Genomic DNA, 14,692 nt, shown 5'->3' on the forward strand with positions numbered 1-14,692 from the left:
TCCCTCTCTCTTTCTCCTCGCGAAACAAGAGGAAAGAAACCGAGGAAAAAATCAGCAAGCGCGCAAGAACTCGTTCCAAAGTAGTCCCGTCGCCGTCCAGCCAGCTTTCACCGGTCGAATATTTTCGTCCGGTGTGAAATCCGCGAATAATTGCACGCGCGCGTTTCGCGGAAAAGCCCCCGGCCTCCCTTTGTCCCCGTCCTGGAAAAACTGTCCCCTTACGACTTAATAGGTAAAGAGGATGCTGGATACGCCGCGTTACGTCTGTGTAATGAGAAAATCTTAATCACGCGCGTGACACGCGTGCCTACGTGCCTGCACGTTATTCGCGCGTGTAATAATCCCCGCCACGATTTCTCGGGGAACGCATCGCGCGCGGTTCGACGCGTAGAACGAATCGGCGTGGACGCGTTGTGTGCACGCCGCGCGGAGAACCGTGTGAGAAAGGCCGCGCCAGAATACGCGATTAGAGGGCCGAAGATGAGAGGGACGCCGAGCGAGGCGAGTGAACGTTGGGAACACGGAAAACGAGCGAGCGAGCGAGCGAGCGAGCGAGCCCGCCGGCGCTGATAATGCAAGCTAGCGGTTACGAGCTTCGTGTGTTACGAGGCTTTCGAGTCCAATTCCCGTGGGACACCTACCATGGGCTCCTACGTCGCCATGGGAAAACGCGCGGCAATTGTCGTGAACATGATGTTTCGGTTGTTGGGTGTTTCGTCGAGGAGGAATGGAAGCGAATGGTTTTGTACGAATTTTTTTCCTTTTTGATTGGATTTAGTCTAGGAAATTTGTGACTATATATATGTATATAAATATATAGGATTTTTTGTATCTGGGCTTGAAAGAATAAAGGGTTATTAATGGATGATCCGTATGAAACGTAATCTTGAAACTTAAATATTTTTATAGTAAAGTAGAGAAAGTAGAATTTAATATTTTACAAGATTTTTAATTAACAAATTGATCCTGTTGGATAATATTTATATTGGAATATCCAGTATCTTTTTTCTTTTTCTTTTTTAATTACGACTTTCTAATCCAAAAATCCATCAAAATTTTGGGAACGAATGAGTTTTCATTATAAAATTTTTATATATGTATACTTTATGTGTAAAAATTCTTCAATCGTATACAAAAGATTCAATAAAGGAAATCACGAATTCATCGTCGATTTCAACTTTCTTTCGTAATAAAATTACTTATACGGTTTATAAATAATCCCCAAGATATATTGCGCAGCCAGCTCGTTATCAATCGATAAAATTCTATCGAGAGGATCGTTGGTAAACAAGGTTTGTCTAATGTTAATATACGATGCTTGCCGGCTTGTTAACCACAACACTTGCTCTGCGCTCTTATACGCATCGAGAGCCTCTAATTACGAAGCCGCGTATCTCGCCACGCAGAAAAACCGATCGCATTGCGCACGATAATCCCCTGTCGAAGAGTAAATGATACCCAACACCGCGAGAAAAATAAATCGATACAAATTGCGACGATCCTGTTGTCAGATCCCGTATTAACGAATTAATTAGCTCAATTAGCGGGCAAATCGGGAAGTGAACACCTGTCACAGATCCGCGTCGTCGTTGGAAATAAAAATCATCGATCGTACGCGCGATATCCACACCCTTGCTGCGCCTCTTTATCGCTCGAGTTGTCAGCTCGTCGCATATAAGAGATTTCTTTGCGTGAATGTGTTTCTTCGCTCCCGTTCGATTGGCGAGCGTGAAGGGAACATGGATGGTTAATTGGACGGATAATTAATGAACTTGGAGGAATGTAAATGGGACGTTTAATCGTTTGGAATTTATATGTTTAAAATTGCGCATGAGGATTGTGAATATCGACGAATATCAAGGAATTGAAGAGTGAAAAAATTTTATCGCTCGATGAAACGAATTAACTCTCGCTTTTGTGCCATGTTTCTTATAAATTTAGCGTCTAGTGATTGAGTCTAGTAACTAGGATCGATTTTCGATTGACTTTTTGGATCTGATTATAATAAAATAGTCGAATATCTGTCAATGCATCTATAATACAATATCAAGTCTTAACAAAGAGAATATCGGATTCTCTATACGAGAGTTCATCAACCCCAAGGAAGTTTTTTCAATGTAGAACGAGGTTCATTCGACCTTTAACCACGATGCATACCGTGACCGAGGGTGAAAGAATTTATTGGAGCATCTGGAGGCACCTGAAACTCGTTCACCTGCCAGCTGGTCAGGAGGTTGGAATTGGAATTTTGGCTCGAACGAGCCGGTAGTTTCAAGCTGTTCATAAAGTATCGGGACGATACTTTGTGGCAAATGGAGCGAAACGTATCCAGTGAATATGTTTCTCGGTGTAATTACATCGGTGGTCCTCGATTATCCGACCGGTAATCGTTATTTAATATTTTCATCGGTGAGATATGCATCTTGGAGATGGTGATCAGACGATTTTTCACAATACGACGTATAATTTCGACATATAAATTCGAAATTTATCACTTTATTAAATTTTGTTTTTAAAATTTATAGGCAACGTGCGTGAAAAATTATTAATCCAAGAATATATTTATCTAATAAAAACTACAAAAATTCAAGTTTCAAATATTCAAAATTGCAATTCACATTTATATTCCTAATTATTTATTATTATTATCCAACAATTCTTGAACCGAAATTATTATCCAAGGATTCACAAACTCTCTTTCGATGTTTTTACACAAAATTTCACGTTTCTTTATCGCAATTCGATACGAAATAAATATCGATAAATTTCCAACGTTCGATCGTTTCCACCAACATATATATCTCAACTACCATTTCGAAAAGAAAGATCACAAAAATCGTCGCACAATCCGCATAGTTGCACAATAACTATCCCACTGTAGATCACTGCCTATCGGAGACACGAGCGCTCGGTTAGGCGAGTGTAGTCACCTGCCGCGGTCGGATTCGTGACCCGGTTTCCAGCTCCTCCTGAATCGGCATTCATCACTGTCACGAATCTGTAGCTGATAAATCGCCGTTTAAACCGCGACACAGAGAATCGAGCGATCGCATCCGCGACACATCCCCGGACAAAAATGCCACGCTCGAGGAAAAGTCACTCTCCCCCTCGAGCGCCGCTCGATCATACGTAAAAAAGGTTCGCTCGGGAGGGAGGGGAGAGGGACTTTCTTCTCCGCTCCTCTCGCAAAAAGCTGCCCCAGTTTATCATCCGTCGACCCGTTGTTTCTTGGACGACTCGGGTTTTCTCCGTCCACGTTGTACCCACGTACAACGTAGGTACAAATCCCGGGGAAAAAAGGAGACGCGGCGGTTTCAAGCGGAAATAAATCAGCGCGGCGCTTCTGCGAGTACTTTCCCGTTGTGAGGTCGACAGGCGGCGAGGAGCGGTTACTCGCGAGACGTCGGCGAACAAAACGAGTCGGCGCGAGCGCCAAACATGGTTTAATTGCCGGTGCATTGACATGCGTGCGGCTCGCCCTCGACGCAACCGCGCCTTTTGTCTTTCTGGCTACGGGTGCTGGCTTCGTGGAACTTCCACGTCGGCCACAGGCCAGGAAAGTCCGCGCGGCCGTGTTTCGCAACCTCGCGGAAGCGTGCGTTCCGGGGACTGTGGTGTTGGGAAAGAGAAAGAGAGAGAGGGAGGGAGGGAAAGTCGGGTATTTTTCATACAATGAAAAACGATGGCCGCAGGCCAGCTGGGCGAGGTGGTGATTGATGGCTTCGAGTGGTCGCGTAATGGATTGTTTGGTTATGTTTGATTGGAATCGATTTATTTGTAAAATGAGTTTCTTGTAATTGTGCAAATTATTTATTTTTGAAATATTCCTCTTCAAACAGTTTCGAAGTTTGAATGTTTTCCACTATTATTAGTGTTGTTATGTTGTATATGTTTTAACTTGTTCCTTAGGATATTTTATCGTTTAATTTGAATGATGATCTTGTCTATTGATTTTTGTGTAATTGTGGCTGTCGTGTTTTTAGCTCGTCTTTTTAAATTATATATTATTCTGTCTAGAAAGCGTCTAAAGTTTCTCATGCATGTAAAAATCAGTTGGTGAACAAATTTTAAAATTAATTCCTATTGTTCTCTTATATATTCGTCGTTTAAATAAAGATATTTTTATATTTTCATACGTAAACATTGTACACTTAAAACAGGCAACGTTCTACATCTTTTCTATGGAAAAGAATTAATAAAAAATAGTTTGATCGAATATATAAAATCCAATATCATCAAACATCTCTAAATAAAAAGGCGCAATTGTGTTTAAGGAGAATTTCCAGGAAGCGTTTTAAAATAAAGCATCGAGTTTCTCGAAAAGAAATTGTGCCATCAAGAGTTCGAGTCCCCCGACCTTCCTGTTCCGCTTATGTAATTCCTCTCCGATCGAGCCAATTCCTTTTTTTACTCTTACCAGTCCGATCTTTTTGCTCGTTTGCACCTGCTTCTTCTATCCCACACACTTGCCGGGTAACATCGTTCGAGGGGAGAAGGCCTTGAGCGGCCAATTAATGTTGCTCGATCGGTTCGCAGGTTATACCCAGGGATACACACCGATGCGTTTTCGTTTCGGCTACCTGGGGCCTCGGTATCTCGAATCCTCGCCACGGCCAGCGCCAGGAATAACACCACCCCCGGCCTTTCGCCGGCAAAGATGCCGCGGATTACGGGATTCCTGACTTCTTTCGATCCCCGCGTAGCGTTATTCTTGCCTTCGAGCAAGGTCTATCGTGGGATCGTGAGAAAAACTAGTAAACGCTGATTCAACGCTCCATCCGATTCATGAGCACCACGTATATTGCCAGGATCTAGCCGTAAAGACCGTTTACGATAAAATGACATAATTGTGATAAATTTGCCTCCATTTCAGGGCGCCTCGAGAGATGGACTGTGTTTGTAATACGATGAACTGCTTGATGATGGCCGAGAACAAAATTGGTAGACGCATTAGGAGGAATTTATTCGTTTCGAAGGTGTACGGTCATGCGAATAGCCTCCCGTTCGTTGTTTAGGGAAGGTGAGGTAATTCAATGAGGATGCAACTTTCTTTACGATCGATGGAGTTAAAGGTTTGTTCTAAAATTTCCTTTCCCCGTATTAAATTTCTACAAATCGTGACAGAATCACTCTGGATTGGAATAAAATATAGAATCGCGTTTAACATTTATTTCAAATTGTACATTAATACGTTCTTTCTTAAAGTAGAGAGTTCAAGAACGGTTAATAATAAAATTAAATTCCAATATCATCCTAAACTGATAGATGACTGCTTAATACGAATAAATAGTTTGTCTCTCCACTCTATCAGGAATGACAAATTAGACTTTCATACGATCATTACCAGCCTCTGAAAAGAAACTAATATAAACGAATAATTCAAAGTGTTCGAATTGCGGGTAACACCGCCTCATTCCAACATAATAAATTTTCCATTTACCAATATCAAGACCTACTAAATCACCGCCAGTCATCATCAATTCACACACACACACACACACACACGCGTGACATTCAAATCGATGGAGCAAAAGTTCATACGACTCCTGGATCCGTACAGTTTCGCGCCACGCGATCTATACCGATCACGACATCGATCGAACATACGAGTACAAAGTTGACTACATCGTATCGTATCGATCCTCTGGATCTCTGGATTCCTCAGGGCGAATAAACACTCGCCAATTTCGTTGGAACGAGCCTGAATAAGTTCGGCTGTTTCTGTTCCCAATGCGCCAGTTTCTCATGATGCGCCGTTCCATAGCTGTCAAGGAACTTTCACGGCCCTGAGAGAACGAACGAACGCGCTCTAACTTGGTCCTTGACCGTTTCTCGCGATCCCTTTAATAAATTATGCCAACGAGCGATATGGAAAGCGATTGGAACGCGGCCATTCCTCTCTCTCTCTCTCTCTTCTCGCCGGTTAATCTGCGTTGCGATCGAGGCCCGTGATCGAGAGATGAAAAATCGCACAATCGTCCGCCACCATCGGGACGCAATTACGGCCACGATCAGATACGCCGCCCAATCACCCGTTTAGAACGACGAACTTTTTTTCTTCCACGTGAAATCGACGTGGAAAACGCGAAGGATATACGAGAGAGCCGGCAAGGAAACTATATGGATATTGTTTCTTTCAATTATCGAATCTTTAAGGAACGAGAAACTGTTAAAGTGCTTTTTCTTTTGTTCCAATTCGTTTCGTAAGATATGATGGAAGGAATGTTTAAAAATCTTGATGTATATAAAGCATTTGCATACCACTGTTATTATATATACCAATTAATCAGATTCAAGTATTAGTTATATTCAATATTTAATATTTATGTGCTCTAGGTACAAAATATTTTCGTGAGATACTGATGCAGAATCTAATTCCTTTATTATTGTACGAAGAATCGCTACAATACAATAAACAAGAAATACGTAAGTAATTTTAAATTCTCACTCTAATTCTTTTTCGTATCATCAACTTTTAAAAATGTCGTATATTTTAAATTAATAGATATTTCGAGTGTGAATTTCAATTGTTTGATATATTTCGAGCGATTCCGCTATTAGGAACTATTAAAATCTATCCGTCGATAGAATCAAGTTCAACAACATCGAAGATCGAACCCCGAAGATCGTATCGGAACCTGATCGAGTTTCACGAGGAATTCATCATGCCCGTGTTCCGACCCGACGAGACGGAAGATCGAGGCGTTAAGGCCCGTGTCTACGAGCGACTTTATTATCTGCGAAACAATAAAATCGCCCGATAAGGATCTTTGGCGCGCCCTGGTGAAGGCCCTGAAATATTTCCTCCGGTCCGAGGCGCGGATGTCCGATTGAAATCGATTTATGGGCCAGCGACAGACGAGATATCGCTCGGGGCGGGGTCGAATCGAGACGCAGCGCGCGAGAGTTTCGGAACGTGGGAAGTTCACGATTATTTTTCTTTCCCTTTTTTTCTCTCTCTCTCTCTCTCTTTCTTTTTCTTATTTCTATCTCCGACTGTTCCTCCTTCACCGTCAGGACAAGGAGGAGATATACGAGTCGGGTAGGAAGATCGGGCGGGTGAGTCACCTATAAAGGAGTGGTGACTCGCCCCACGATCGGTGTGATCGGCGGCTCTCCGATCTCGTGTTTCGTGTTCTCTCGCCAGTAGAGCCAGACTTGTTAACCGTCAAAACGAATGACGTCCCGACGTTTTACAAGAAGTGCACGAGGTCTCTCTTCTTCCACGGACGGTGCGAGCCGATCGCTTCGTAGACGCGGCTCGATCGCACGTGTTTAGAGAATCGGTTCCGGTCACCAGATGAGGAATTAGTATTTAGCAGAGAGGGAAAATTTGATAAAAGTATAATAAAATTTAATATACGATGAACGATATTTCGAAAACGTGTTTGATATATCTCTTTCTCTCTTTTTGTAATATATACATTGAGAAATATATGTGTAAAGAGAGCATTTAAAATGCATTAAAAGTATTCAAGAGATATCTAATCTGAAAAAAGAAAAAGGAATCAAGGATATCAATCGTGTAATAATAATAAAATTCAGATTGTCTACAATTAATGAATAAATACGAAGATTCAGAGGTATGAATTTCTGAGTGATCTAAAACATGGATTCGTTTCATTAGACTATTACACGTCCCTGAACCATGGTTCGCACCCGCTGCCGGGCGTCAAACGTTTAGCAAGCGATCGCGTGAGGATAATGGCCCGTAGCCCAGTTAGACGGCCATGGAAAACGAAACGGGATGAGTCGTGTGAACCGATCCCCGTCCGATTAAGTAAACCTCATAGTGACATTTAACCAGTATCTGTCTCTAGCTTCCAGGTCATCGTCAGACCCGAGACACGGAGGACGCGATTGCGATCGATCGTTTCCCCTCGCTTCTTCCGACCGTACAGCTCCGCACTCAAGCGTTAATCGTACTTGAATGTCACGAGAATTATATTACTCTCGCGTCTGTCGATAAAGAATCACGAGGGGATAATGACCGAGTGAAGTGACGGGGCACCAAGGCTTCGAAGCTTGTTACGAGGAATTTATATAATTACCCTAAGAAAAGGCGCAGGTGGTAAAGCGACTTATGAAATGAAATTGCAAAATTCCTCGGCCAATTCATTTTTCAAACGTTCTTCCCTACCTCCAAACATCATCAAACGAGACGATCCCCAGCCGTGCTTCGCAATTCTTGCTACTCACGTTACAAAGTTGCCGGGCTAGAGGAGAGGGCGAGAGGCGGGACGGGAGGGGAACGCGTTTCGCGTGTCTAAAACACCGACTTTATTTCTCACGACTTTGCCGGTCGAGGGTGATGGTCGAGAGCGCGCGCGAGGCCGGCAATTTTCCCGCGAGAAATCCGGTAAATCGCGCCGGTAACCCGGCGCCGATGCGGCCGATCTTCGCCCGATACCTTTGAGCGTGTACCGGTAGTGGGTGCAGAGATGGGTGGACACGGCGAGGCGCGATTAGCCGGCCCCGATACGGCTATCTGCGGGGCACAGGGGATCGGTTGCGCAGAGTTTCGCGCGCCTCGAATTCTTCCAGGTTTCGCGCCTCTTATTCTCAGCTCCTCCGCGCTGCTTCCGATTCGAAGCGGCAGATACGGCCGCCGGGGTTGGCGAGAGAGAAAAAAAAAAATCGCCTCGATTCGCCCGTAAAAATCGGCCGGGTCGAATGCGCGCGCAGCGATAGAGCGCGAGCTCTAGCGGTTAATTAACACCGGACGGTGCGCGCATGCGCCTCGGCGACCGCATCGGCCAAGATCGCGAGATGCGATAGCGGTTGGAACGGGTCGCGGGGATCCTCTCCCCCTTTCTGCGCTTTCGAGCCGTTTCTTCCCCTTTCCGCGCGTTTCACGCGCTTGTTTTTTTTTTTTCTTTCTTTCTTTTCCCTCTTCGCCTTGGAGCCGCCCGATCTCGAGCCGGCACCGTCCCTTGCATCGATAAATTTCGGAATTGGCGCCTCCGTCGACCCGGGCCCACCTAATTAAGCGGTTCGCCCCGTAATTACAGCCAATTAACGTCAAACTCGGCCGGCGAGACCGCTATCGCGCGAAGATTGCGCGCCCTTACGGCCACGTTAACGTGGTGTATCGATGACGGAGGCTAAAGCACGCGACCCTCCTCGTCATTTTTGCTACACGGAAACCGGCGAGGTGTTGCTTGACCGTGCGATAAAGGATCTGAAAAGAGAGAGAGAGGTGAGAAGCAAGAGTGTTGGGGATGTGGCCTTTAGAACATGATTTAAGACGATGATAAAGATTGATAATAAATATTTCGGGGCGGAATTGATGGTTGATGCTCTCTTGGCTGCTCGCAGTCACAATGTTGCGGGGTTGGTACACAGTGGGTATCGGATATCGTTCCATCAATTTCAGCTCGAAACATTTATCGAGCTTTATCAGGGGTTTGAATCGTGTCAAGCGAGCTGCCTCCGAGGCGGACATCCTATCGTTATCTATCGATCGATCGAAGTAATATCGGATCGTTTCCTCGGATAATTTTCTTTTTCCATAAATTTATTTGTTAGAGAAACACTTTGGGATCAATTTTCACGGTTGATTCAATCTCGTGTCAGGGTAATCCAAACTGCAACAACCGTTCAATTTGTCAACGCTCCGTGTTCCGTCCGCCAATGGACGGAATCCGAGGAATCATTCCCCGCCAAACTTTAAACAGGGACATTAGCATCGGAGCGCGTTTCGAGGCGCGCTCGAGAGAATCACTTAGACCCCTAATGAGCCGAGTGAGCGTGCACACACCGCTCGCTCGGTGGAAAAGGTTAAAATCCATCAGCGAGCTCGCACCTCGTAGTACCCGGAGGCCTCAATTAAACGAGTTAAATCCCCGAGAGATCTCGCTACGCAAGAAGCTCGAGCCAGCGTGACGAGAGTCGGTACACCGGCCGCGCTCGATTATTCAGACACCCTAATGAACCGCGGGACGATTTCGACGGGCGTTCTCAGCCGTGGCCTTAATATCGGTCCTCCCGACCAGCAGTACGTTACATAAGCCGCGCTTCTCTCACACCGACAGCCCACGAACACGTCCGTGTACGCGTGCACGTGTGCGCACGCCAAGACGTGACCACGATGAGCACGGTGCTGAGACCGTGCTCGTGAGCCGTGGGCAGGCGCATGCCTCAGAAAAATCCCATTAATTGCTTCTATGGTGATAAATTTCCCCCTGGCGGTGCACGATTTCCCCTCCTTTCCCCCTCTTCTTCCTCCACCCGTCTCGTTCCTCCATCCTCCCCCCTTCTCGATCGTCGAGAGGTAGCTTCTTCTCTCCCCGGAGACCGGGGGACTCGCCTCTCGAGAGACCGTATCGGCCCGTCTATGTTAATTTTCAGTTTAATAAGGTACACCAGGAAGTGACACCGGGGCCTGTTGCCGCGTCGTCGGGGAACGCGGCAGGCGAATGCCAGGTGAAAATGTCGCGGCGGGAGTGACATTTCAATTAATGTGTAGCTGTTGCCGCGCGCGTGGGAAGGGACACGGTGGCGCTTGTGTGTGTGTGTGTGTGTGTGTGTGTGTGCTTCTTCTTTCACGGGGACGGTGGTTGCAGGTGCAGGGAAAAATTGGAGGATCGCGGGCTTGGGTGCAGGTTAGATCGCGCAGAACTTAGATGGATGATCGTAGGTTTGGTGAGAATATCGCTTCATTGAATTGGATTAATGAATAATAAAGGATTATTTTTCGAATCCTTTCAGTATTTTTTCCACGTTTTAGATTTTTATAATGTAGTTTTTTCAAAATTCTAAGATTAATTTTGAGCATAGAATATTCTTAATAAAATTAATTTTAATACAAAGGAAATGAAAACTTTTAAACGAGAATGTACTTTTTAGCGTGATTTAAAATCTTGATAAAAGGAAAATACGCGTGTTTCACGGTCATCTAATCGATTTTATCTTATGCCCAGAATTGTAAGTGATTCCTCTTACGTAGAAATTCTACGTATGACACTTAATCCGGTTAGGATAGAACCAGTTTTCGGTACCCAGAACACTTTTCGAAATTTTTATTTCGCTAGTTCTCAATACTCATCGCTTTCTCGGAAATGTAATGATTCATTAACCAGTTTGTTTTCACGCAATATCCGTACATCCTCGACGTTCAATTTTAATATTCAACGATATATAATAAAAAAAAACTATAGAAGAAACTTATGGGATCTAGAATTCTCCTTCATTTATTATAAAAAAAATTGATTGCTCAAGAAAATTCGCATTTCGTGGAAATCAAAGCGCGATCAAATACCTGTAAAAAAACACCTTGTTTCCGGGAATAAAATTCTAAATTGCATTCGCGTCGATATTTATCAAATTTCTCCACACACAATTTTTACTTACTGCACGAATAAATCTCAAATCTCCTCCGAAACTCGTTCAAAGGGGCAAAAACTCCCCTCAGCCCCTCCCCTTCAGCAAAGCAGAAGCAAACGTTTCGTATTCAATTTTCAATTTGCGGCAGCTAAGAATTGCGCCGCGCTCCCTCCGCCGTAATAATATCTGTGTCGCTCGATAATAAATGGCAAGCGCCATCGCGTTCGTCGCGCATTCGAGCACGTCAAATGATTATAAGAGCGGGACGAGGGGGGGAGGGGGAGAAGAAAAGTCCAGATGAATCATCGTGTATACCGTGGAATGCCCTCCTTCCTTTTTGCGCTCCTCCGTGCCTTCTTTCGAGAGTGCTCGAGAGCACGCTCGAACACGAGCGTGGTAATGAGCGACGACGCAGGCGATAACTATTAACCAGATTGTTCGGTTAACGACGAAGGCGATGAGAAGCGTACGCGAATCACGTAGATGGAAACGAGGCGCTTTCGTTTATCAAGGACGCCGACGAAACTCGCTCGCGGGAGTTGCAATTCTAATCGGTTCGTACACCGGGCCGAATAAAGGATAAAATTACCGTCTCCCTGCATCCGGCAACCGGAGAGACGCTTCATTTAGTAACCGTGAATGGGAGCGTCGAGGCAACGGGGAAACATTACGCCTTCTTCAAGACGTTACGTCTGACTTCATCTTGTACGCTACTACTGTGTAAGTTGGTTTTTCTCTGTGTTTCTGTATCTGTATTTTTATTTTTTTTTTTTTTTTTAGTTTTCTCGTTAAGCAAGTCGAGGGATCGAGGGAGGGGAGGAGGGACAGGATAAAATATCCCGCGTTGCGCAAGATTTGACGAGGGTTTATTATCGTTATGAGTGCGCGTTCTTAGGTTTGAAATGTCAGGTTTGTGTTCCATATTTCTTTTATACGGAGGAGAATACGTTCATTGGACTCGAGAAAGATGGGATCCTTCGGATAGATCGTTAGAGATTGATCGATCTTAAGATTGATTTAGTCGAGATTAATTTGGTGATTAGATAGTTATCGAAGCTGCAACCAATCTTGTAATGCCTCGCATCTTGTAATTTAACATATTCGAAGTAGTTCGAAGGAAAGAAACAAGAATTCAATTTCTAATGAAGGTGTTCTCCTTGCGCGATCAGAATTCCGTGAATCATTTCTCTGTATACTTTTTGTATTAACGTTTCTAATTCATTTTGTCAATAATATTTTGCCTTGTTAAGAATCCAAATCCAAGAATAATTTTGAAAAATATCAAATATAAATGTGAACAATTACAAGAGTATACAGTTTTACATAAAATTAATTAACAGTTTTTTTTATATATATTAAAATCAAAATTTTTCACAAAATTTTATTAATCAACTTTTAAATTAGACATAAAAAAAAATTCTTTGAAATTTCCTTTCCTAAAGATATTTATAACTGTTATAATCTAATAACAGACTGATACATACACGCTTCCTAATTTTCCAGATACCATCCCATCCGGGCCAGCCTCTAGAAACTGGATCAAGGCCAACTCTTACACAAATCTCCCATCGAAATTCACTAAACCGTCCCTCCGCTTTCTCCTTACGGCTCACCATGAAAACCCATCACCAAAGGAGGAAGGGAGATTCCACGAAGTGGCAAAGATAGAAACGAGTCCCCCGTCCAGTTTAAACGATCTCTTAATTACCCGGACACGGTTGAAAACGATCTCGCGGCCATCTTTTACGGTCGACACCCGTGTACCTCGTAGACGAGAGGAGAAACAAGTGGACAGGGGTCCAATTTCGGCGAGGGAACAATTACAAGGAGGACGTCGCCGGGACCAATTGGCCCCCTTTTCTTCCTTCCTTTATTTTCTCTGCCCTCTCTGCGTTCGAACCATCAACGCTCATCATCTTATCGTGATCATCGACACGATCAAGGTATACACATCTCTCGTGTGACGCAAGGCCAAGAGGTTTCGTTTCGAGGTTTCGGCCCAGCTTTCCATCTCGACGCTTCTTCGCCCCGGAGGCGTTCTATCGGCCCGTCACGGTTCTCACGATCTCGATCGCGCCGAAAATGGCGAGCGCTGGACCCACGAAAAAAATCAATTAATCTCAATCGAGGCGACCGTGCGCGCGCGGAAGGGTAATTTCCAATTTGTCGCGGCCCCGAAACCACGAGCGAGGCCCCCGGGTGTGAGAAACGAAGGGTGGGGAGGAAGGAGCCTCCAGTGATCCCGCGTGACCGGAGAAAGTATCTTCTCTCCCGGATAAGGGCATCGCGAGCCCGCTGGTGACGAACGATTTCGGATGAATAACTTTGGTGTTGAGTGTCCCTCGAAGAATTAAGAAGGGAGAAGAGTTTGGAATGAGTCTTCTTCGAAGAATTAAGAAGGGAGAAGAGTTTGGAATGAGTCTTCTTCGAAGAATTAAGAAGGGAGAAGAGTTTGGAATGAGTCTTCTTCGAAGAATTAAGAAGGAAGAAGAGTTTGGAATGAGTCTTCTTCGAAGAATTAAGAAGGGAGAAGAGTTTGGAATGAGTCTTCTTCGAAGAATTAAGAAGGGAGAAGAGTTTGGAATGAGTCTTCTTCGAAGAATTAAGAAGGAAGAAGAGTTTGGAATGAGTCTTCTTCGAAGAATTAAGAAGGCAGAAGAGTTTGGAATGAGTCTTCTTCGAAGAATTAAGAAGAGAGAAGAGTTTGGAATGAGTCTTCTTCGAAGAATTAAGAAGGCAGAAGAGTTTGGAATGAGTCTTCTTCGAAGAATTAAGAAGAGAGAAGAGTTTGGATTAAATCTTTTTCGAAGATTTGAATTCTTTTTTTATATTATTGTAACATAATGTGTATATTGTAATATGTATATTGTAACATATTATATATATTATATATATTATAATGTATATTGTAACATAATGTGTTGTATTGTAATGTAATTTGTAAAATATATACAATAAAGGAAATGAAAAAAAGAAATTAATGTTGTCTTATTATTGTAGAATAATTTTATTTTATTTTATTTTTTTTTTTTTTTTTGGTTTTAAGTTTTTTTTATATTATAATAAATAAAATATCATCAATTGAATCAACGACAGCAAGGGAGAACCAGACGGAGAACCACTGTGTTAAAAGATATATTATTTCCGCTCTCTGGCGAAAATAATTAATCATATATCGATTATTTTAAATTTTGGAATCAAGTTTTTATATACAATTAATATATTAATCATTTATTAATTTTCTTGGATTCGTTTGAATTTAAGTTATTGAATTAAAAAATTAAATTAAAAAGACACTAATCATAAAAAAATGGTAGAATAACATAAGTATGCAAAAGGTGAAGATCCAGATATATATATAAATTAT

General features: G+C 43.4%; 1 long non-coding RNA gene across 1 annotated transcript; it reads left to right on the forward strand.

Moving 5' to 3' along the window:
* The first annotated feature begins 2,648 nt into the window (after nucleotides 1-2,648).
* On the forward strand, nucleotides 2,649-14,164 carry LOC100577201. The gene is made up of 3 exons (XR_003305385.1): nucleotides 2,649-12,045; nucleotides 12,106-12,234; nucleotides 12,829-14,164. It is a non-coding gene; the product is annotated as an uncharacterized LOC100577201 (long non-coding RNA).
* The last annotated feature ends 528 nt before the right edge of the window (nucleotides 14,165-14,692 follow it).

The sequence above is a fragment of the Apis mellifera genome, linkage group LG10, assembly GCF_003254395.2.
Source record: "Apis mellifera strain DH4 linkage group LG10, Amel_HAv3.1, whole genome shotgun sequence".
Taxonomy (NCBI): domain Eukaryota; kingdom Metazoa; phylum Arthropoda; class Insecta; order Hymenoptera; family Apidae; genus Apis; species Apis mellifera.